Below are 23,695 nucleotides of genomic sequence, written 5' to 3' on the forward strand. Positions count from 1 at the left end.
TTACTGAAACATACAATCGGCATCGTCGATTTGGTTACATTCTATTAACCAGAGTCAACACTGACCCTAACAAAGACCGAAAACAAGAGTTGGAACGCGAGGATACCCAATAATAAACTTGAGAAAAGGTAGGTGGTCTGGCCGGATCGGGTATGGGATCGGAGATAGACAATTTTCATTAGAGACCAATGAGGTAAAGACCCCAGACCAACAATAGTGAGAGGATTAACGCGTGGCAACCAGGTACCAGACAATTTTTTTGGAACGACGGTTTCGTCAAACTGAACCATAAAATTTATATATTTTTTTAGAGATTACTTAACCTTTTTTGAGTTTTCAATTGGTACACTTTTGAAACATTCAGACTAAAATTCAAGCGATTTTCAGTCTAAAACTTAATTCGGAAATCAGATCTGACTTTTCAATTGCAATTGATTGAGGGAAAGCAGGACATTTTAGAGAAACTCAGATAAAAGTTTGGTAAGAAATTTGGGTGTTGGGGGCATTTTACACGAGTTCCTGAGACAGTCCTGGAAGCTAAATCAACTGCCTAACACTACATCTACTTGAGTCCTAGGAAGGCAAATCAGCTGTCCAACACTGGTTTGCTGGGGTTTTGGGAAGCTAAGTCAACTGATCAAGACTATATCTACTTGAGTCCTGGGAAGACAAAACAACTGCCTAATACTTGGGTCCTGGGAGAGCAAATCAACTGCCCAACACTTGAGTCCTGGGAAGGCAAATCAACTGCCGAACACCTAAATCCTGGGAAGGCAAATCAATTGCCAAACACTGATTTGCTGGAGTACTGGGAAGCTAAATCAACTGCCCAACACTACATCTACTTGAGTCCTGGGAAGAAAAATCAATTGCCCAACACTGGTTTGCTGGAGTATAGAGAAGCTAGATCAACTCCCCAACACTACATCTACTTGAGTTCTGGGAAGGCAAATCAACTGCCCAAGCCTGGTTTGCTGGAGTATTGGAAAATTAAATCAATTGCCCAACATTACTTCTACTTGAGTCCTGGGAAGGCAAATCAATTGTCCAAAACTTGAGTCCTGGGAAGGCAAATCAATTGTCCAAAACTTGAGTCCTGGGAAGGCAAATCAAGTGCCCAACACTAACTGAGTTGAGTCTTGGTAAGCTAAAACAAGTGCCCAATACTAGAAGATTTAAGTCTTGGGAAATTTCAAAAAGCTAGTCAAGACCCGCATTTTTAAGGGTTGGGGAAGCTAACGCGATAAATCCACGACAAATAAATGGAACAGAAAGATCAAGAAAAATCTAAGTTATAAATGGGATTGTTAAAATAGATATTTGACTGACATTGTGAACACGAAAAGCAGCAATGAACAGAAAGAGGTGAAAGACACAAAGACACAACTGAAGGAAAGCTCACGAATTGAAAGAGTGCTCCTGTCACGGAAGTTGATCTAGAGACACCTGAACAAAATATTGACAAGGTTGAGAAGAAAACGACAGAATTGACGCCAATGCCAAACGCTGAAGAAGAAGAAGAAGAAGAAGAAGAAGAAGAAGAAGCAAAAACAATTGAGTTCTCGGCAAAAGGCAATGGAAACGAGGTCACTGCAACACTCTGTAAACAATAAAAGAAGATTCCCAGACAGAGAGGACATCCTTCACGGAGAGTTGCAGCTATGGTGGGGATTAGATCGAAAAATAAGGAGGAGGTGACTACAGCGACCGGCAAAAGCAAGACCTTTGGAACGTTTTCTACTATAACAACGGAAGCCGGCGAAGCAGGGGAACAGAGCACAGGTTCCGCAGAGAAAATAGCGAGTCACTAAGCAGGACCTAAAACAGAATTGATATTACCGGTGGAGCTGGGTGACTTGATGCTAAAATTGAAGCACATAGAGAAAAAGCTCAAGAGCGGCGAGGAAGACCGAGAAAAGATGAAACTAGAGGTCTGATATAAAAAAAATGAGAATGGAGGAAACTTAAAAAAACTGTATAAAACCGTACACGACAAGCTCTGTAGTCTAGAGACGAGAATGGACAGGATGAGAAAAGACTAAGCAGAGAGTTACTGTGACATACAGTTCAAATTGGACTCGCTCTTGAGGAACTCTGTTTTTCAAGATGAAGCAGCAGCAGAGAAAACAATGAAAAAACCCAAACCAACGGTAGATTTTGCGGAACCGCAAGAACAAAAAGTATACTCCATTGCCTCAGATTCACAAAATCATAGGGTCGGAGACAGTAAAGAAAACAGTAAAAGGGGGTGCATCAAATTCAACGAGAGTACCAAGGGAATAAAACGTACACGCGAGTGTAGCACCAGATGCCATGACAAAACACTTGGGAAACGATGAATAGGACACTCGAAGCATTTGCCACGAGAAAGACGGAGTCAAGCAAAAACGGAGGCGGCAAGTCGACAAAGACCTTCAAAAAACCAAAAAAGTTTAAAGATGATTCGGATAATTGCATAGATATCTGGGTTGCAGTGATACGACTACATCTTGAGCAAGACACCTTGAACGCGACCTATCTTACGCTGTCGAAAGATAACGCACTAACCTCAGAAGAGATGAGCAAGTAACGATAACTTCATATTCGATCAAGAAACGGACATGGGCAACAATTGAAATTATCTGCTCTGCTCCATAGCTGACTTTTTAGAAGAGAAGAACTTTTAATGACCTATGCCTCAAACAATACCAGAATTGAACTTTCGGTACTTAAGCCAAAGTTCAGAAAAATTGGTGTAAATTACTTATTATTAAAATACAAACTCAATTACTGCTCATGATAGGACACATCCTAGAATAGAACACATGAACAAATTTCTTATTCTGCCCATTCAAAGAAAGTTGCACGCCATCTCACTAGATTGGAAAAATTGGAAACCTTAGACTCAGACTTAACGGCTAAGTAGATGTAGTCCGGATCTACATACTCAAGTAGATGTAGTCTTGATCAGTTGATTTAGCTTCCCAAAACGCCAGCAAACCAGTGTTAAGTCTGCGTCTAAGGTTTCCAGTTTTTCCAATCTAGTGAGATGGCGTGCAATTTTCTTCGAATGGGCAGAATAATAAATTTGTTCGTGCGTTCTATTCTAGGATGTGTCCTATCATGAGCAGTAATTGTGTTTGTATTTTAATAATAAGTAATTTAAACCAATTTTTCTGAACTTTGGCTTAAATACTGAAAGTTCAATTCTGGTATTGTTTGAGGCATAGGTCATTAAGAGTTCTTCTCTTCTAAAAAGTCAGCTATGGAGCAGAGTAGATAATTTCAATTGTTGCCCATGTCTGTTTCTTGATCGAATATGAAGTTATCGTTACTTGCTCATCTCTTCTGAGTTTAGTGCGTTATCTTTCGACAGCGTAAGATAGGTCGCGTTCAAGGTGTCTTGCTCAAGATGTAGTCGTATCACTGCAACCCAGATATCTATGCAATTATCCGAATCATCTTTAATTCTTTTGGTTTCTTGAAGGTCTTTATTGACTTGCCGCCTCCTTTTTTTGCTTGACTCCGTGTTTCGCGTGGCAAATGCTTCGAGTGTCCTATTCATCGTTTCCCAAGTGTTTTGTCATGGCATCTGGTGCTACACTCGCGTGTACGTTTTATTCCCTAGGTACTCTCGTTGATTTTGATGCGTTCCCTTTAATTGTTGTCTTTACTGTCTCCGACCCTATCATTTTGTGGATCTGAGGCAGTGGAGTATACTTTTTGTTCTTGCGGTTCTGCAAAATCCACAATTGGTTTGGGTTTTTTTGCTGTATTCTCTGCTACTGTTTCATCTTGAATAACTGAGTTCCTCAACAGCGAATCCAATTTGAACTGTATGTCACAGTAACTCTCTGCTTAGTCTTCTCTCATCCTGTCCATTCTCGTCTCTAGACTCCAGAGCTTGTCGTGTACGGTTTTATACAGTTTTTTTTAGTTTCCTTCATTCTCATTTTTTTTATATCAGACCTCTAGTTTCATCTTTTCTCGGTCTTCCTCGCCGCTCTTGAGCTTTTTCTCTATGTGCTTCAACTTTAGCATCAAGTCACCCAGCTCCACCGGTAATATCAATTCTGTTTTAGGTCCTGCTTAGTGACTCGCTATTTTCTCTGTGGATCCTGTGCTCTGTTCCCCTGCTTCGCCGGCTTCCGTTGTTATAGTAGAAAACGTTCCAAAGGTCTTGCTTTTGCCGGTCGCTATAGTCACCTCCTCCTTATTTTTCGATCTAATCCCCACCATAGCTGCAAATCTCTCCGTGAAGGATGTCCTCTCTGTCTGGGAATCTTCTTTTATTGTTTACAGAGTGTTGCAGTGACCTCGTTTCCATTGCCTTTTGCCGAGAACTCAATTGTTTTTGCTTCTTCTTCTTCTTCTTCTTCTTCTTCAACGTTTGGCATTGGCGTCAATTCTGTCGTTTTCTTCTCGACCTCGTCAATATTTTGTTCAGGTGTCTCTAGATCAACTTCCGTGACAGGAGCACTCTTTCAATTCGTGAGCTTTCCTTCAGTTGTGTCTTTGTGTCTTTCACCTCTTTCTGTTCATTGCTGCTTTTCGTGTTCACCATGCTAACTTCACGCTTTTTGAGGTCAGTCGATGCTTCCGCGCTGCGAAAGCGCAAAGTTGACGTTAGCGGTGATTTATTTAGAGACCTATAATATTCGAACGAAGCATTTGTGTTTCTGCGATCTGCTAGGCGTTTCTTTTGAAGGGTTCTTTGGCAAATTATAGATGATGCAAGACACTTGGGATATTAAGCACCATATTTTCTAGAAGTTGTTTAAAGTCGCTTGAGTACATTCGAAGTCTCAGAAATTACCCAAGGATAATCTGAACATCTGTGTTTTGTTCTGATAGGATAGGTTTTTCTCAGTTTTTCATTCAAGCAATGATGCCATTCTTCAATGATAAGATGATACATTACACCAGCAGTATGGTTGAAAACTGAATTGAATAAAAATATTGTTTTTTTTCGAAATTCCCCTTACCATAGATAAAATAGACATCGCGGTCTAATTTCCGAAGTAAAAGTTTCTGCTTTATGGAGACTGTGGCTTCTATGGCAATCTGGTCTGATATATCTAGATTCTGTAAAGGCAAAACTTTTTGAATTTCAATACATTTGGAAGATTTAAATATTTCTAATGAGCTTGAGTTTGTGGTGAGGAAATCATCATGTTGTTGAAAGCGTTTTTATTCACCAATTCGGGTCAAGATGATTCTGATTCAGTTTCCAGTCGATCCCATGAAAATTGAAATCGGCTGTAAAGATTAGGTGGTCATAAGTCAATTGGCGGTTGAAATTAAGTATTGAATTGAATTTTTGTAAAGATATGTTGTGAGGACTGTCTGAAGGAGTTACATAACTCATACGACAGTCAAAGATGTGGTACCAAGGTCTCTTTTGCAAATACACCAAAAGTCCTTCAAGTCATCGCAGCCTTCTACTTGTGAGGAGGTGAGATCTTTAGAAACACAAATCATCACACCGCCATGAGCTGATGCAAAATTTATCTTTTGAACGCCGATTAGATGTGTTTATTTTGTAAGAAGGAAGGAATAGTTCTTTAGACAAATCATCTGTTAGCCAATTTTCTAGTAGTAGTAGTAGTAGTAGGGATTTAGTGTTTCCACAAGGGGTCCAGGCCCCTGTCATCCTTCACGTCTCATATCGCGAGTCTAGTTCTACAATTGTTTGTCGCACAATCACATGCAAGCTTCCATGTGCATTTATTTCTTTCGTCATAGAGTGCAAATTTGTTCCAGAACACTTTGAGCAGGGCGCCTTTCAGTCCAGACCAATTTCGCAAATCTATCCTAAGTGCATTCGCAAGACGACATGTCTGGTAAAAGAAATTTTGTTCACACCTGTACTTTGATGGACGCTTTAGCTGAAACATAGGATAGCGAGAGAAATCTATGTTTTGTGGAACATCAATCATATAAGTATCGTATCGTTTCAAAATTAATTTTGCCAGCAGTAACAGGTTGTTCAATTTTATGTACATGGGCAGTGGTAAAATTTGTAGTCGTTTAAGTTTATCTTTGTAATTGTTATTGCAAAATCCAATTTACCGCCCTTTTTTGAATTATCTCGTATTGTGTCATGACGTATTTGTTTAGACCTATGCAAGAACTAGCATACATTATTACGGGAATGACCATCGATTTATACAGGTTTAATTTTGCTTTCCAGTGTAGATTTGATGTATTCCTCTTTATCATGAAAAACACTCTGTTTGCCTTTACGCAAGCTTTTTCCATATGTTGGCTCCATGTTAGATCATTTGATACGATTAGTCCAAGGTCTTTCTGACAGTCTACATGAGCTATCTGTTCATTATTGAATTTAAAAGAAAATCGATTTTTCCCAAAATTCAGGTGCGTACATTTATCTACGTTGAAAGGCATATTGTTTTCCAGGGTCCATAGATTCACATTGTCAAGGTCTTTTTGAAATTCATCCCTCCCCAAATTTATGCTAATGAATTTGGCTTCGTCTGCGAATAAAAATGGTATAACTGTATTGCATTTGTCAGGCAGGTCATATATGAAAACCAAGAAAAACAAGGGTCCCAAAATACTGCCCTGGGGTACACCGCTCGTTACTTTTTCTGAATTTGATATTTCGCCATTTACTCGTACGACTTGAGACCTTTCTGTTAGGTATGATTTAATTAATTTCAAGTTTTTATCCCTGACTCCTTGTTCGAATAATTTCCGCAACAAAATTCCGTGGTCAACACGGTCAAAAGCCTTACTATAATCTGTAAAAACCGTTTCGATACTGTCGCCATTTTCATGACCGTTATAGACTAGCTGCAAAAATGTTAAAAGCTCAACAATGGTCGATCGGTTTTTCCGAAATCCGTACTGTGCCTTGTGGAAAATCTTTTCAAAATGTTCGTATAATCGCTTGAAAATTATTTGTTCTAGAATTTTCGAGATTACTGAGAGCAGAGAAACAGGTCTGTAATTTTCAATGTCACTTTTGTCATCTTTTTTATGCAAAGGGCTAATGATGGCTTTTTTCCAACATGTGGGAAAAATACAGGTTTGAGAAATTTTTCGGAATATCCGATAGATTGAATGAGATAATGTTTCTGCATTTTTGAATAGAAAAGGAAGTAGATCGTCCGGGCCTTTGCTTTTATTTACATTCAACAGTTTGCATATTTCAAAAATATCTTGTTCTGAAAAATTGATATTTTCTAAAATTGGTTGATTTTTGTTACTGCATTCGTTTTCGTTAAAAATTGACGACTCCACATATACTGATGCAAAAAATTTTGAAAACAAAGCTGCTTTTGAGACATCCGTATCTGCATTTTCGTTTTGATAATGCATTATACTAGGCAAAACGGATTTTCGGAAAGCCCTAAAATGTTTGAAAAGTTTGCCGGTTGATCTTTCAGCTGCCATGGATTCCTCGTAACTAACTTTATCGATTTCGATAAGCTGGTCTGTTTTCGATTTTAATAACACTACTTTAGTATGTGACTCATTGAATTTTTTTCCGAGCAGTGTTCAAACATTTTATCATATGGGAGGTTAATTGACTAATCCAGGGGGGTAAGGATGTACGATGTTTTGTGCGTTTAGGTATCGTACTCGATAAAAGATCCAACAACCATTTGTACCAATGTTCTTTTATGACATTTGGATTTGACCAGCAATAAGTATCGAAGGTGTTATCAATAATTAAATCATTCAATAATTTGTAGTCACCGTTGCAAAACCTCAATGTTGACACCTTAACATATTTTCGCTGGTATAATAGGATATTTCAATATGGAATTTCGTCTTTATCGGATAATGGTTTGACATTTTTGTGAAACTATTTTCATTTTGAAATTTGCAAATATCAGTAACCTGAATATTTTCACTCACAAAAAACAGATCAAGGATTCCTGTTGCAGCTGTATGAAAATCAATTTTTTGAATTAGATCAAATTTCTCAATAAAAGTTAGAAAATTAGCTTCAATCGAATTTTGCGAAGAAATGCTACTCCAATTTATTGTTGGGAAATTGAAATCCCCACAAATAATCAAACCGTCACATTTACTTCTGAGTTTCAAAATTTCGGAAAACATCTTGTGTATATCTTCCGTATTAAGTGAATATTTACTGTTTGCAGGGGGCAGATAACATGAGATGACCAAAAATTTTAGATTTGCTAAAGTGACATAGCATGCTACGACTGAACCGTTTGTATCATATCCAAAATTTGCATTTTCTGGCAAAAACGATCTTTTTACACATATCATAGTTCCTCCATGTGATGTCTGGCCAATTTTTGCTTTTCGGTCAGATCGAAAGCAATTATATTCATTTAAAAATAGTTCTGTCTCCAATATTTCAGTTGTTAACCAGGTTTTGGATAAGCAAAAGATATCAGGGTTATTCAAAAGTATAAAATTTGAAAAGGTTTTTCTACGGTCCAGCTTGAAAAGGCTTCTGATATTGTAACAAATTACTTCTATATCCCCTGAATTTTTCAATAGTCAGTCTGATGTGGTTTCGGCTCTGTTATTTAAAAACAAAACACCTTTCCGAATTTTGATACTTTTTGGATCACTTCCGTTATTTAATAGTTCTCTCCTTCTTTTCAGCAATTGCTGTTCTTTTTCTTGTTCATCCTTATTTAGGGTTTTCGATATAAAAACAGCGTAATTCACACCCATATATCTTGGTTCATAAGTTTTCAGCATTGATGCGCGAGCTTGTATTTTGTCAACTGTATACATGTTTATAAACTTGACTAATAACTGCCTGGGTTTTTTAAAGTTTGGGTCAAATTTACCAAGTCTACGAAATGAAGAAATTTCATTCGGATTAACACCCAATTTGTTTATGCATTCGCATAAGGCTTTTTCCTCGTGTTCAAAAATTTTAGCCCTCTCTATTTTTTCGTTTTCATTCGAACTTTTGTATTCAGGTATGCCGCTAAAACGTAGTTCAAAAGCGTATTCATTACCTGATTTAAGCACATTTGAATACTTAGCCTTTTGATTTTGAGGAGCATTCGATGCATCTGCGATTGACTGCATTACCGACTTGGCTATTTGAAGTGTATCCTTCAGCTCTTCAATACCACGAGTGATGTCCTCGTGAAATTTCCCACCGCCCAGTTTTGATCCGGTAGTTGAGCAACCAGTACACATAAATTTCACATTTGCAGATCGTTCCAGGAATTTGTACTCATCCACAGAGTAGCCCATACACTCACTATGAGTCCACCTCTCACATAACTCGCACGATATCCAATTATCACCGTTTGGCTTGCTACAGATGGTGCACATCTCATGATTCTTTGAGGCCAATCTTGACCTCGTACCAGGCATAATTTATTTGAAAACAAATTATTTAATAAGTTTGTACACATAAAACATGATACGAAGTTGATATTATAAAGTTTGGGAAAATTGACGTCTTGCAAGTCCTATAAGACTGCGAATATTGTACGACAGACGTCGTATTACTGATACTGAGATCGGATGTTTGACAGGTAGTCATTTATCAACGTAACTTTAAAATTGTTTTAGAAAAATTTAAATTATGAGGTTTTTTTGATTTTGGATCAGCCATTGCATCCTACAATTCCTGTCTTTTTTTGCAATAATTTTCGTTCTAATTCGTGTTGTTTTTTTTTAAGCGACCGGGAGATAAACGCCGAATAATTTTCTCATGAAACACTCCTTTGAATGATTGCAGCATGGAAGGCAGCGAGAGCAGTTTCGATGCAATAAAAATGTTGTTCAATTTAATCAATACAGATCTTGGACGGCTTGAATTTTCTTCGAATTTATCCAGTCTATCAGTATTAAGAAAGTCTGATGATTCACAGTGATTCAAGGTTCCGATTTTAGATTTTTCTTCGTGGGTGATCATGTCCATTCGGCTAGCCTTTTGACTTCGATTTGATGATTTAAATTCAGTGATAATCGAAATACAAACTTCACTAGTTGTTGAGTCTACAAAAGACTGAGCAATTTGTGCTGCGTCGCTATAAGTCATTTTAATGTGGGACATCGCAGAGAGTTTGTCCACAGATTCTTGGCGGCATGAAATAGCTTTATCAAAAGAAGTTAACTTACCTTCGTTTAATGCAGAAGTGCGACCTTTTGCAAGGCAGTCAATAGCAACATCTCGTTGCTTCGTTCCCAAGCAGCCAATGCAGATAAGAAGAATATTCAGGTTTATTTCCTGAATTCCATTCATTGCATTTTCTGATGATCCTGTACATTGATTTGTGAGATGCATGATGTTACCACAAGTGACACAATGGGAGATATTTGCACCATTTGTAATCCATTCATTACATGAAGTACAGCAAACTCTAGAGTCCTGTGATTTCCTGAAAATTGATAATCTTTCGCTGGACTCATCTTGTCCAGCACCAACCAATTTTAATATGAATAATGCTATTTAAATTTATCAGGTATGCAAAAATTGTGTATGCTCCGTTTGACTGATGTCTTAAAACCTCTACATTTTTCTCAATAAATGTTGTTGTTGTTGTTGTTGCTGAATAGCATTTTCAGGATTTCTTCCGACGATGCTTTTCTCCCAATTAATTTTACACAACGCTCCAACTGTTTCTGCAAAAATCATAGAGTTCAATTTTTCGGATAGATGGCTCGCTTGTCGACAAAATCGAGACGTAAACTCTGTTGTTCGTTTTTCAGTCCTCACTTCGGAGAAGAAATTTCGTCGTTCACGATTTCATATATTACGATGAGTTGCAAATTAATCTGTTCACGAAGTTCATTACATAGATTTGGTAGATTCAGTTGTTGAAAGAACCTTGGGCTTGTGACATTCGACCAGAATGGCCAAAAGCAATCTCTGCAGAATTCGAATTTTTAGCAGCGAGCCTTCCGGATTGGTGATTATTAAGAATTAAGAACGTTATTTGAACGATGGGACAAAACGTGAAGGTTAAAGGATTCGGGAATTGCTAATTTTTAAATTTTCGAAGTGATTACGTAACATTTCTGAGAAACGTCGGAAACGGCCATTTTAGCAAAAGAACTAAGAAAAACAGAACAACATTAGTAGCGCGGACGATAAGTACGAAAACTGTGAGAAAAAACATTAGCAGATTGCAGGAATAGCAGTGAACACTCCGAGTTGCAACTATTGTGTCGCTACAATAGTTGCAAGGCTGTTGCAGACAACGGTGAAGGGTGGAGGACAGCCTTCCGGATTAAGAAGAAGTCAAGATTAACGAGCTTGATTCAGTGGATTCAAGAATCCGGAAGGGTTTCGGAACTGAGACTTTTATTCTTTTATATTGACTTTTAGCTTCTTGTCATGTCCTGATCTGAATTTAATTAACAACTGGATTCTTTTTCATAGGGATGAGAAGCTAGGAGTTTGGGGAAAGGGTTGATCCATCTTCGATGGAGATGATGATTTTTATCTACTGAACAAAAACAATAGTAATATAATAAGTAGTAGCCCTGTTTTTAGGAGTGACCTCGTGGTCTGGGGATACTGAGACCCAGCCATGAGCTCACTATTCCTGCATGTAATTAAGTTAATTTGAGTGTTTTGACCGAAGCCGAAAGCAGTAACGTTTTGTCGACCCGATGTTAGAAAAGACCACCGAAAAGTACTGGCTTGGTAGAGACGGTGAAAAGCATGCAAAGCTCTGTTTTGACGTTAGCCAGTCGTCTTAAGACTTAGTTTTGTTTTGCGTCGATATGTATCTTCCGGGCGAATGTTACAGCTCTCTTTCTCCGAGCAATCTTTTGCCGGCGTTTGATACAATTAAATTAAGTGTTTAGGCAAGAGCTCATGGAACCAGGGTGACCACTTGGTCACTATTTTAGTGACCAGTCACTATTGGTCACTATTTTTTCAATGGCCACAAAGTCACTATTTAGAACGGTTTTTGGTGACGGACCCTAAAATTTGTTTTATTTAGTCCTCCTTTTTTTTGTGAGATATCCATTTCCCATTTGTGGTTGCAGACCCAAAAAATTTTCTAAAGGCACTTTTGGCGACAATATATTCTAATATTGAGGGGGAGCGTGCTCCGAAAAAACGCATTTTGTCAAAATTTTTCAAAAAGTGCCTGAAAACGACTTTTTCCAACCTGTTTATTCAAAATTATGCTTGCGGCGCATAAATTTTGGCAAAAACAGGGACTTTTTAGTGCTTAGGCAGAGCTTGAAAAAATTAATTTGGTCGACCTAAAAAAAAGGTCGACAAAAAATTCGAAAATTGTCATAGTTACTATTTTTCTCAAAAAAGTGGTCACCCTGCATGGAACAGCCATTTTTGGTAAGAAATTCGGTGTTAAGATATCAGATCTAAATGGTTTTTTGGTATCCGTTTCCTCGGCAAAAATTGAATTTCCGTTTTAATAGTCAAAATTTTCGACCAGAGGAAAATTGCAAGAGATACTCTAATGAGTTTAATTTTTTTGAGTAGACTGACTGAAAACATCTGTTCATCAAATTTGAATGATTGTGTATGCTATGTGCACTTTCGTCTTCGTTGCACAAATTTTTGGGAGACCAGAAGTTTTACTCGCATGTTTAAAATGTTCGTACTTCGAATTCGCATCTCTTGAGCTAAGTAGTTTTTGTCGATTTTCTGCATTGTTGGTTTAGGTTGATTGAATCAGCAAGGACTTTAGTCTGGGCGAATCGTTTCTCCGATATGACGTCGGAATTTTGTTATAGAGGGCTTTTTTGTGCATATATGTGTAAAAATGTTTGAGGTTATTTACTGTAGCTGATTAGAAATTCTTATTTAAGCATTGTTCGTCGGGGAACTAACTTTTCGACAATTGTTACAAGTGGACAAAAAGTCTTTCTCCATGTGGTCAACATTGGTATGGCAGACTGGGTTGAAGGGATGTTCACTCATTTAACTTCGCATATCACCTGAGTTAGCAAGGCCAGAACTTTAGCCGGTTTCATTTTATAACCTTTTTTTAGCATGTAAGCTTAGTTCAATTTCTATTGTAATAATAATGTTTGACATTTTGTTTGAATCTTTGATTAATCTGCGTAAGTATGCTCATATTTAATTGAAAGATTACATCCAGGGTAATTTTGCCGCACGTTGAAAAAATCCACATTTTTCTAGTTTTATTTCGCAAAGTTTTCAAGAAACCATTTTCTTTGGCTTTTGAGCTTTGGAAGTTGTTCCAGTCCGTAGATGAAAAGCTTATGTAACAACATAAAGTGAATTTTCCTTTCTTTTATGATCTTGTCAGTAAAATTAAGATATTCAAGTCGCTTCGAGAGTAGCGATAATGACTACTGTTCGGTCGGTTGTAGAAAGTACATACAAATAACGGTTCGCTGAGATGTGTTTTAGAGAGTAGATAACAGTCGTGTCGCTTATGTGAAAAATTTGTTCAAAAATTGAGTACGGCGCCATGTGCAGAAAAATAAAAGTTTGTCTTTCTATCACATCTATAAATGTTAGAGTTTTGAAGGAGAACTTCTTTTTCCTTTATATGATGATACAACCAGGTCTCTGTTATGCATAAAATCAAGTAAATACTCATATTTATAGCTGATGAAAAGTTTTGCTTTCCATCACAGTTGAATAGGTTTTATGTAATGAATAATAAGCAGTTTAATGAGGATAGTCACTACGAAAACCTGTCTTCTAAGTCGACCTTCACATCATCGACCATCACATCATGATATTACTCAAGGTTTTTCATTTCCAGACTTTTGAACTGCACACCATTTTTGTTTAATTCTGTTTTTTCAAGCATGTTTTTTCATTTTGTGACTATTGTTTCGTTAAAGCCGGTAGTATATACGTTTTTCAGGACACTTCGCAAGGATCATTCTTGCATCCCAATTGTTCTCCATTTTAACTAGGACATTTCTAGGTTTTTTCCGTTCCTTATCAAGTTTTCCGAGAATTTTTACGCATTCAATTTTGCCTGAAACTTAAATTTTTTTTAGTGATTCGCTTAGAATTTCATTTGCTAGTAGTTTTTTTTCTTTTTTCGTTTTCCTTGATGTTTGCTGGGAGACCATGAACACGGAAGCTTGCTGTTGCATTGTGATTATAAGCTTGTTTTTGTCGTTGTTGTAGTACCATAGTTTGCAATGCTAGTTTTGGTTCCAGTTTCTTTCTCACTATGTTGTTTACAATCTCCTCGATCTCTCCTTTTATCTTTTCCAAGGCAGGTTGGTTGCTAGCATTAATGGCCATCTCAAGTTTTTTTTTTCATTCCGAACTCGCTGGTTTTCCATTTGCTCATTGTTATGATCATTAGATATTGCATTGATGACACCCTCGCGTTTGCCATTGTCCGTACAGTCATTGCACATGAGTAGAGTTTTGCTGCCCATTAATTTATTTCCATGATTACATATTTGGACAACCCAGCGCATTTGACCGTTAGGTGCATGTTCTTTTTACAGGAAATGCTGTGGTATGTGGGCGCATTTGAGGCAATAATCTTATTGCAGGGTTTGCAAGTCATGGTAACTCAGAGATTGAAGGTGTTATAACTAGAATTTGATCCTTTCACAATCACTTCAATTTACGAGTCAACAATTTGAGAAGAAAAAATCACTCATTTTGATAGTATCATTTTGATATTCAATCGGAAGCCTCTTCTCGGGAACTGTTGTAGATATGCTAGATTTTTTAAGGTGATGAATAAAGACCTGATCTCCAAACTCGGATCTGGGAGGAGATCTTGGAATCGTCTGGTGTACTCCTTGTCGTTTTTTTTCCTTTCTGAAAGAAGCGATTTGATAACGAGTTTTTGCGTCTTTCAGTTCTGTTCATAGGGTGTCCAAACCAATTCTCTGGCAATAGATGATCGCTTTGATTCGATTCTAGAATGAATCAAAGTTGGAAGGAATCTGCACAGAACTTGGAGTTAATATGGATTGAATCAAATGTATCAATAGTTGTTTCCTTAGGGGTGTTGCTCTGTGGGGTGTAATGGTATTGTTAATCACGTCGTGCCACAAGATGACTTCCCTGTCGTTTCTCAGATGTTTTCAGAAGATGTTGAATTTGTTTCTTAGCGCGGGGTTTCATATCGAGTCCTGGGATAGCTGTTATTAATTTCGAATATCTTTGTGTCTTCGACAAGATTTTGAGGGAATAAAACAATGCTCGTGCAGCTATGATATGAACCATTAAAAATCGACCTTTACTACTCAGGGGTAGGCCCGGCCAGTTTCCTGGAACTAGTTATTAATAATAAATCTAATAATGTACAAACCAAATTTTAGTTTAGATAGACCGAGACGGAATAAAAATCATCACGGAAATAACGATCTGGCGTCAGCGAGGCGTCAAACCGGTATTTTTTAGTTTCAGTTGCTGTGTAAACTGAGAGAATAATGCAATTCTCGGTAGCTAGACCACATATCTTTAATACTCCCGTGTGGACTTGAAACTCCCGTGGTCAGCCCCCATCGTTGTTATTATGCCTTGAGAATAATTTAGCTCTACTTCATTTTTTTACTGGCTATGTTTAGTGAGGCAGGCTGGCAATGGATCCATAAAGCAGTGATCAAGCTCGAAATATCTAGAGGGAATTCCCCACATCAATAAACGCCTATGAATTTCAACACTAACCGTGTCTTTATTATTTCTCGATACCTTTTTCGGGGTTATTCACCCAAGTTATACAAGAGTAGATGAAATCTTGGCAGTGCAAATGGTAACTTCTAGTTCGATGTCCCTGAGCCACAGATAGATAGGACAATTTTATCTATCCAAATGACGTTTAAAAACACGATGAGTTGCTTCCGTGCCTTGAGACAATGGTGATATAATCTTGTTTTCCCCTCTTCGTTTTTCCTCATGTGTGCGACGGTTCGAATGATCTGCATTCGAAAGAATCGAAGTGATTAGAAGTGATTTTAATTTAATAATTAATAAGAAAAAATGAAAACGACTTGGTTGAGATTAAATGCGAAGACCATTCAGTCTGACTAAACGAAAGACTTTTATCCACAATACTAACGTTTAATGTACGAAATTTAATCGAAATGTCACAACGAATTTGTCTCGCAAATGCAACCAATCTCGCAAAAAAGTTATCTCGTGCCTAACCGAAACATGGCTAAAAGCCAAAACAAAATCAGAAACTCTTTTTCTACCAGGTTATGAAATCTACATATGTAATCGACCATCTAAAAATTACCAGACGAAACATGGCCGTCTTTCAATTGCCATCAGAAACTGCTTTAAACTTTAGGCTGTACGCATAAACTCAATTGTTGAACAAGTTTCAATGAGAATAATAGATTTCAAAAATACTTTATTGCCCGCTAAAAGAAACCCACATAGACCAATTAATTGTAAAACTTATGAGTAAACCTATTAACACTGCAAGAGACTTGAAATGTGAAAATGTTATGATCACTGGAGATATAAATTGCTAGAAAACTGACTGGAAAGCAATGACGACAGAAGATGCGGATGAACAATTAATTTTTGTAAGCCTAATTGATAACAGTTTTGAACAAATCTTATCACCTGAAAAATGCAAAAGTCTGAAGGTCCTTCTCATTAACAACCCCTCCCTGGTCATAAATACCTTCAGAAAATAAAATGTATTCAATCAATGACCAAAATCTCAGTGATTAATTTGCACACACAACAGAGAAAAACTTAAGCCAATTTCTAATTGAAACAAAAAGCGATAATAGTGGGGAATTTATAGAGCCAAGAACATAAATGTTATAAAAGCACATATCTTCAAAACATCATCACAAAAATACCTGCTGATTGCCGACTCACAAGCAAGGAGACCAGTGTTTCCCAACTTCAACATCTTGTCTCTTTCTGGTGGTAGGATCTTCCACGTATTAAATCATTTACCGGCGAAAGGTCAGTCCGACAATCTGTTTATTTATTGGCGGAAACGACGCCTTCAACGAAACGGTATCATCTGCACGCAATTAAGAGGACATTAAGAAAGAACTAGCAATTTTTGCACCTTAACTATCTGATCTCTGCGATAGGGTTTGCGTACTGTGCATCCCCCATGAGTCACTCAACTGAACAAAAAAATAACTGATAGCAATATTGAGGTTGAAAAAGTCATTCAGCGTGAAGCTATAGGAAGCGCCTGGGTTTACAGAAGCATCAAACAAAAGATATGCTGCAATAGAGATATCGGAAACGAAAACGTTCATCTAACCCAAAAATCCCTGCGCGGTCTTCGAACCACCTTGAGAATCAACTTTTTGCGAAAAAAGTGATCACTGAAAGCATCGCAAGACAAATACCCAGAATTTTTTCCTTGTAATCAGTAGTGTAATTATTGAACATGCATGCCTCTCTACGTAAGTTCATAGCTCTTGGAACTCAATACAGCTTCCACGGTTAGACCTGCTTATTTTTCAATCTAAGTAATTTTTAGCTCTCGGAACTCTTTACGGGCTCCGCGGCTGTAGGTGACCTCTATTCTTCTTTTCTATTGATAGTACTCACAACACTTAGACATTCCAAACAATTGAGTTCAAACATGGATATTTGCAAAACATGCCGAAAAAACAAAACCAAAAGCGATACACTATATGAATGTATCTCATTTGGCGAAATAATGCACATGACCATGAATGCACTAACTTGGAAAAAAAATTCCATCATTTTCAAAACCACAGTGTCTCAAAAATTTTAAAATTAGAACAATTAATAAAAAGATACTGCTGATAAAGATCTAAAAAGCTATGAGCTTGAAGTTTTTGCACCACCTAAGTTAAGCACAACACAGAAGTATCTACGAAGCATTAGAGGAGCGCCAAAGCTTCCATGAGGAAAGAACCGCGACAGACAACTAATAGAAACCGATGAAAAGAAATGCGATGCTTTTAATCAATTCGTGTTCACAAAAACAGTCACAAAAACCAGTAGCGTGTTCACAAAAACAGAAAAAAAACGAAGGTGGTCATTTTGAAAAGGGCAATTTTATTTGCATCGAGTTATACGAAGGTTACCCCGAAAAAATATGAATGAGCTAGATATCAATAAATCAACAGGGCCAAATAATTTGGGAAATCTTCTAAACAAAAATCTAGCAAAAGCACTCAAAATCGGTCATACTAATTTTTCAAACCTTAATATACAAAAGAATCTTCCCTGAAGACTGGAAATTAAGGGAAGTTGTTCCAATCTTCAAAGATGGGGACAAATAAGATTTCAGTAACATCGACTTCGAAAAGAGATCGAAAGAATTCGACATCTTCATAGTTCTCAATATGATTTCCGGTAAAAAATGTTTCGGAATTTCTTGCATACTAACATCACTTAGGCTGGGACGATCAAAGCCACCCAAAACATAACTGAGCTTTATCTGAACTTCGAAAAAGTTTCCGATTGCGTCCCAAATTAACTACTACTGAAAAAAAAAATTCAATAAATTTGTTTTTGGTAGTAAACTAATTGAACTCATTGATTCAATTTTAACTCTACGAAAACAGAATGTTCGAGTTAACAAAGCAAAATCTACAATGTGTTATGTTAGAATATGTTACAAGTGGTGTCCATCAGGGTTCTCTATTGGGATTACTTTTATTCATGATATACATCAAAGATTTCTTTCGGATATGCTGACGACTTCAGGTTTATTGCTGCAAGCAAAAGGGAATTAGACAATGCTACTACGTCAATCGATTATTGGTGTAATAATAACTTAATGCTTCTCAATGCTGGAAAATGCACTCTGGTCAATTTCAAAAACGACCATCATACATCGAATTGCACGACCTACTTTTCATATCCATTATTTGAAATAATTATGAAATTGACATCAACCAATATGCCACATGCATCCAAAGTTTAACCAGACAGAATTATAGAAAATAATTTCGCCAAAAATTCGCTTAAAGGAAGACCAAGGCTGACTTCTTCGTTAGATGCCCAGCACTATTCAATATCATTATTCGAAGTACACCAAAACAGTTATCGGAGATAAGAAAATCTGCAGAATATTCAAAAATGGACAGCTGCGCATGGCACATAATGTGGCAATGTGGAAACTTACCCAAATAGAAAAACTTAGAACTCATTAAACTATATTTTGATGCAAACCCATGGGATAAATCCTAAATACTATACTAATACAAATACTTCTATTTTCTTCTGTTATTTTTCAGTCTGTGAGATCGCAATGATATGTTAGTGTAATACCGCAAGAGTTGCGAAGCTACGCGTCGCCTCTATTTTGAATTTTTTCATTATGCGTTCGTAAATGCATAATTGGCTCAGTTTTTGCGTTGCGAGATGCTTCGGCCGAGTCTCCAAACGTTTGTCCAGTCTATTAATGGGGCGTATTTCAGATAGATGCTACAATGACCGAAAGCTTAAAAGATCTTGAAGAGCTCAAGTCAGTTAGATCAACATTAAGTGCTCAGTTAGGTGAATTTGAAGCCGAATATCTTTCTTTAATGCGCGAATGGTTTTGTGGCAGGCTATCAAAACTGCAGCTTGATGAAAATGTACGAACAATTCTTACCCCGCAATCCATTCATTTGCACAACTTATTCGTTTTGAAGCTCATTTGTTTTTGCCGTCGAGTTTGCAAGACTGTGGTAGGAAAGTTGACATGTCCACCACAGTTAAAATCAGATGAAGCTAAACTTCAGGATGCGACACCAAAGATTAAAGACAGAAAACGAAAATTAGAAACATTGGAATCAGCCGCTGAACTAAATCAAATGGTCTCTCCCAATTTAATCGAGAATAAATTAAGTTGGCGACAAGAAGAAATTGATAGGATCCAAGTCTTCAGTGATAAAAATGAGATCAAAAACCCTAAAATAGACATCGATCCAGCCGTTAAACAAACTGAAGGAATTGTTGGTCGAGTATATATAAGTTTATGGGAACACGGTCTGGATACAGTGACACATGATTGCGTGGTCATCATACTCAAGTAAATTTTACCTTTGTAGTAAATTGATAGAGTGATACTTTGTGTAAGTCCAATTTGAAGTGTTTCTTGCAATATCTGAATGTGAGATTAAATAAGCTCGGTTTTCAGGTATGATGTTTCGAATCTAAATTAGGCACGATAAAGATAAGAGAAGAATGTTTCATCTATCTATACATTATTTAATTGGCGTTTCACTTGACCCATTTTTAAGAAGTCCCTATGTTGACTTTTTAAGTAAAACGCCAATATTTGGCCACTTATAGTTTGTTTTATTGAATTCAACGTTTTCAGTTTCCAAGGTCATGTATTATTTTAACGTGGATATTTGAACGCAATGCAAACTTTTAGAGCTTTTCGTTTCAGCGTTTATTTGCAAAATTGAAATTTTCGACTCTCTTGTGGTGTGATTATCAGGGCACACTCGGGAATTGTAAATCGGGCCTCCAAACATTTTTGCTCAAATCTTTTTGTCTTCGAGATAGGAGTTTATTTCTAAAAAACTTGGATCTAAAAAAATATTTATAGAAATTTAACGTGTGTCTGTTTAAAGTTGTCGGCTTTGTTACCGCTTTATTACGCAAACAAAGCATGTGTGATAGAATGATTTTTTCCAACCTAAGTCGCAAGTATTGTTGCGACGCAAATATTGTTGCAACAAAATTTTTTCATTTTGAAAGTGTTCATTTTGATCAATAACCAGCTATTAAGTACAGCCAAAGCTAAGGATATTATCAACAGACTATTATATTATAAATAGAATTTAGCTTCAAGGTATCATGGATCAGTAGCGTAGAGGTAGGGAAGGGGACCCATAACAAAATAAGAGGGTTCGAACCTGAGCAGGGTCGGATGTTTTTAATGAACCTTTGCGTATACTAGCTAAAATGCGTCCACTCTGTAAATTGAGGCATGTTAGTTGGTAAATTTCTGTTCTTTCAAATTGACTGGTACTGCTAATGCGTCATAATTAGCTTGAAGACTCAAAGTTTACTCATTCAGTTTTCCCAGTAGCGTTATCGGTCATATTTTTGCTTGTGTATGCGAAGTGCAACTTCGCCTGTGTAAATATATGTTTTTGAAAAATAAATTAGAAAATAATGGTTTTGTAGGGTTATTCATCATTATGATTGATTACGATTATGATTGATACAAACAAGGTTTTTCAATAAATATAAGGAATTTTTTCGCCTGTAGCAGTTGTACAATTAGTTTTCTCTTTTTTTTTAACTTCAAATATTTTTCGAAAGCCCTTGAATTAGTATACTTGAGTGATGGTTCGGAACGGCCAAAACGACAATTTGAAAGTTAACCATTTGAAAAAAAACATGCTCCTCGAGTCAAATGATACCATATACCACGCAATATATTGATCAATTACAATTACAATAGCTGATTTGCGTAGTCATTTTTTTTTTACTTTCGCTGGTTTTTATTCTTCAAAATGTGTAGGATATTCTTCAGATATCTTTTCTTTTTCATTGGACTTTTTCATTTTCTCCGCCAAAAATTGTTTGTTCAATCACTATTGCATTCAAAACCAATTTGTTTTTGCTCGAACATGCGGTTTCTCGTGTGTGGAGTTCAGCCTGTATTTAGACAACCGCGTATTCTTACTCGTCAGTATTTAGACAAATACTGTATGAACCAATCAGAATCGAGAAAAGACATAAATAATCCAAAATAAATAATTATTTATTAATTTTTTCTTTGTCTCGATTCTGATTGGTTGAAACAGTATTTGTCTAAATACTGACGAGTCTGAATACGCGGTTGTCTAAATAATGCTATGTAACCCTCGTGTGTCCATCACCGATTGTTTATAGTTCTCTTCTGAGTTAGTTATACATAAAATATACGTTTCTTGAGCAAATTGCACATGTTCATGTTTTATACTGATTTGTGTTTGAATTCTTCGACATAAAGCATCAAAAACACCAAGTAAATTTTTTGTTGTTTTAGAGCATCCCTTGATTTGTTACGAAGATTCATCAAGGCGCTCTTGGATATTAATCAATCGGCGAAGATGGAAAATCCGGTAAATTTGGCATGCTCTGCAAGATTTGAAGTTGAATTTAACTTGATGTTTTACTCAGTTGTTGTTTTAGTTTCTTTCTTCGTTGTCCAATGATTCAATTCTCAACAAAGGGTCGACAAATCAGTTACACCTTTTGAAGGAAATGAGAAGCAATGAACGGGAATTTGCCAGCGAAATTTCGTCAGATGCCAGTGTTCCGAAACAACCAATATCGATACGCAACTTGAGATCCATTCTAAAAATTAAGCCAGATCTTTTGCCAAGCAATTCCTTTCGTAACTCAGTGCTTGAAAAATGTATCAGCTTTCAATAGTGAAGTTACGAATGCATTTCAACAAGAGCGAGAAGAGGAGCAAATCTAAGTTGAGTTGAAGATGAAACGACGCCAGATAATTGACTAAATCGGAAACATCGAAAAACATTGAAACAATTCAAAATGAACTTAATTGAGACGCATAAGCTTTTAGTATTTAGTAACTTTTTGTTAGTTGAAAGATGATGTATCGAAGAACTTATTTTTGAATCCCAAGCGGCAAATTGTTCAAAGATTTTTTTGAAACAGTTATAAGATGCAGCAGCCATTAACGCGAATTGTGTAAGTATACGCGTCGATAGACATGCGGTGAGTACTTTTGCATGGTTCTTAATTAAACTACCCATCATGCTATATGATGTCTCAATTTATTCATTTCATAGCTAAGCTCAATTTAGTCGAATTCAGGCTCAATAACAGAATTAGTAGAATATAGCTTATAGAGCAGTAGGTAGCAGAATTTGTTTTAGGCAGCAGAAATAAGCGCTTTTGATGAACCTAAATGCAAAAATTGAAGTCATGCTCAAATCTACAAGTCTTTTTGTAAAATCAAAGTGCAAAATTTCTATCTTTTTTAAAGAAAATGGTTTCAAATTTGGGCAGTCTTGGTTAAATCAAATCAATTAATCCGATTTATCTCGACTTTGATTTGAAGTTTCATTTAGAAACTTGTTACTTTGACCCCCGCTAACAACGTTGTGTTATCAATATACCAGCCTTGAATTCAAAGAATAGTTTCATGTAGCGTTTGAATAGGATTTTTTAAAATTAAAAATCCTTCCAAATATTTCATTTTGCCTCCAATACTTAGCAGCAATTAAACGAGGTCAATCGTTTCTTTTGGCGGTGACTTGACTTGTGGATTTCGCGAAAGGACTTGATGAAGCATTTTCACGGACTCCGTAACAAGGCTGTTTTAATGCGGAATCAGCGATATGGATTCCAGTATTAAGTAGCCTCACAGTATCTATTGATAACAAGCTAAAGGTTATGGTTTTAAGTTTGGTCAAGCCAATGAATTAGAGCAAATTTGGAAGAGAATATCAACTTCATGTTACCATTACTTATTTAAAGTTTGTTTGTAACAGGGACGATTCCACTTGCGAAGCAAGTTTTGGATCATGGTACATTTTCTTCGAATCTACCGTAACCAAAAACTTTTCATAATATCTTATACGATTATTGTTCCTACCACTTACAAAGTCAGAAAGAACTATTTGCTGGGGTCTGTGTTTTCCATTTGTTTTTGACTATTTGAAATGAAGCTAGAGGTGTTGAAGTGTAAAACTATAATAAAGCCCTGTTAATGCTTGAATTGAAGAAAATTGTGTTTCGAATAAAAGGTAGTCCGAATTTTTCGTTTTGCAGACTATATTTCACAAAGTCTACGAATAAAACAATAAAAGACAATGATATAGAAGTTTGCTGCAACTGTAGTCTTATCTTTGCAGCTTATAATGAAATCGCTATTTTTCT

The 23,695-nt window shown here is 36.6% G+C and overlaps 1 protein-coding gene and 1 long non-coding RNA gene across 4 annotated transcripts in view; one reads left to right on the forward strand and one right to left on the reverse strand.

Annotated features, from left to right (window-relative positions):
* Positions 1 to 23,695, reverse strand: part of LOC134849100 (protein FAM227B-like) — a 147,703-nt gene that overhangs the window by 85,788 nt on the left and 38,220 nt on the right. For 2 of the 3 annotated variants that reach the window (XM_063866484.1, XM_063866482.1), the window contains exon 1: positions 9,341 to 9,354. The exons of the other annotated variant lie outside the window; for it this stretch is intronic. The gene's annotated coding sequence lies outside the window, so the exon portion shown is untranslated. Of the gene's footprint in view, positions 1 to 9,340; positions 9,355 to 23,695 lie in introns of those variants that run through there. 3 annotated transcript variants of the gene reach the window in all.
* LOC134849088 (uncharacterized) lies at positions 18,524 to 22,417 on the forward strand. Its single transcript, XR_010163134.1, has 3 exons — positions 18,524 to 19,871; positions 21,831 to 21,906; positions 21,977 to 22,417. It is a non-coding gene; the product is annotated as an uncharacterized LOC134849088 (long non-coding RNA).

This window comes from Symsagittifera roscoffensis, chromosome 1 (genome assembly GCF_963678635.1).
Source record: "Symsagittifera roscoffensis chromosome 1, txSymRosc1.1, whole genome shotgun sequence".
Classification (NCBI taxonomy): Eukaryota; Metazoa; Xenacoelomorpha; order Acoela; family Convolutidae; genus Symsagittifera; species Symsagittifera roscoffensis.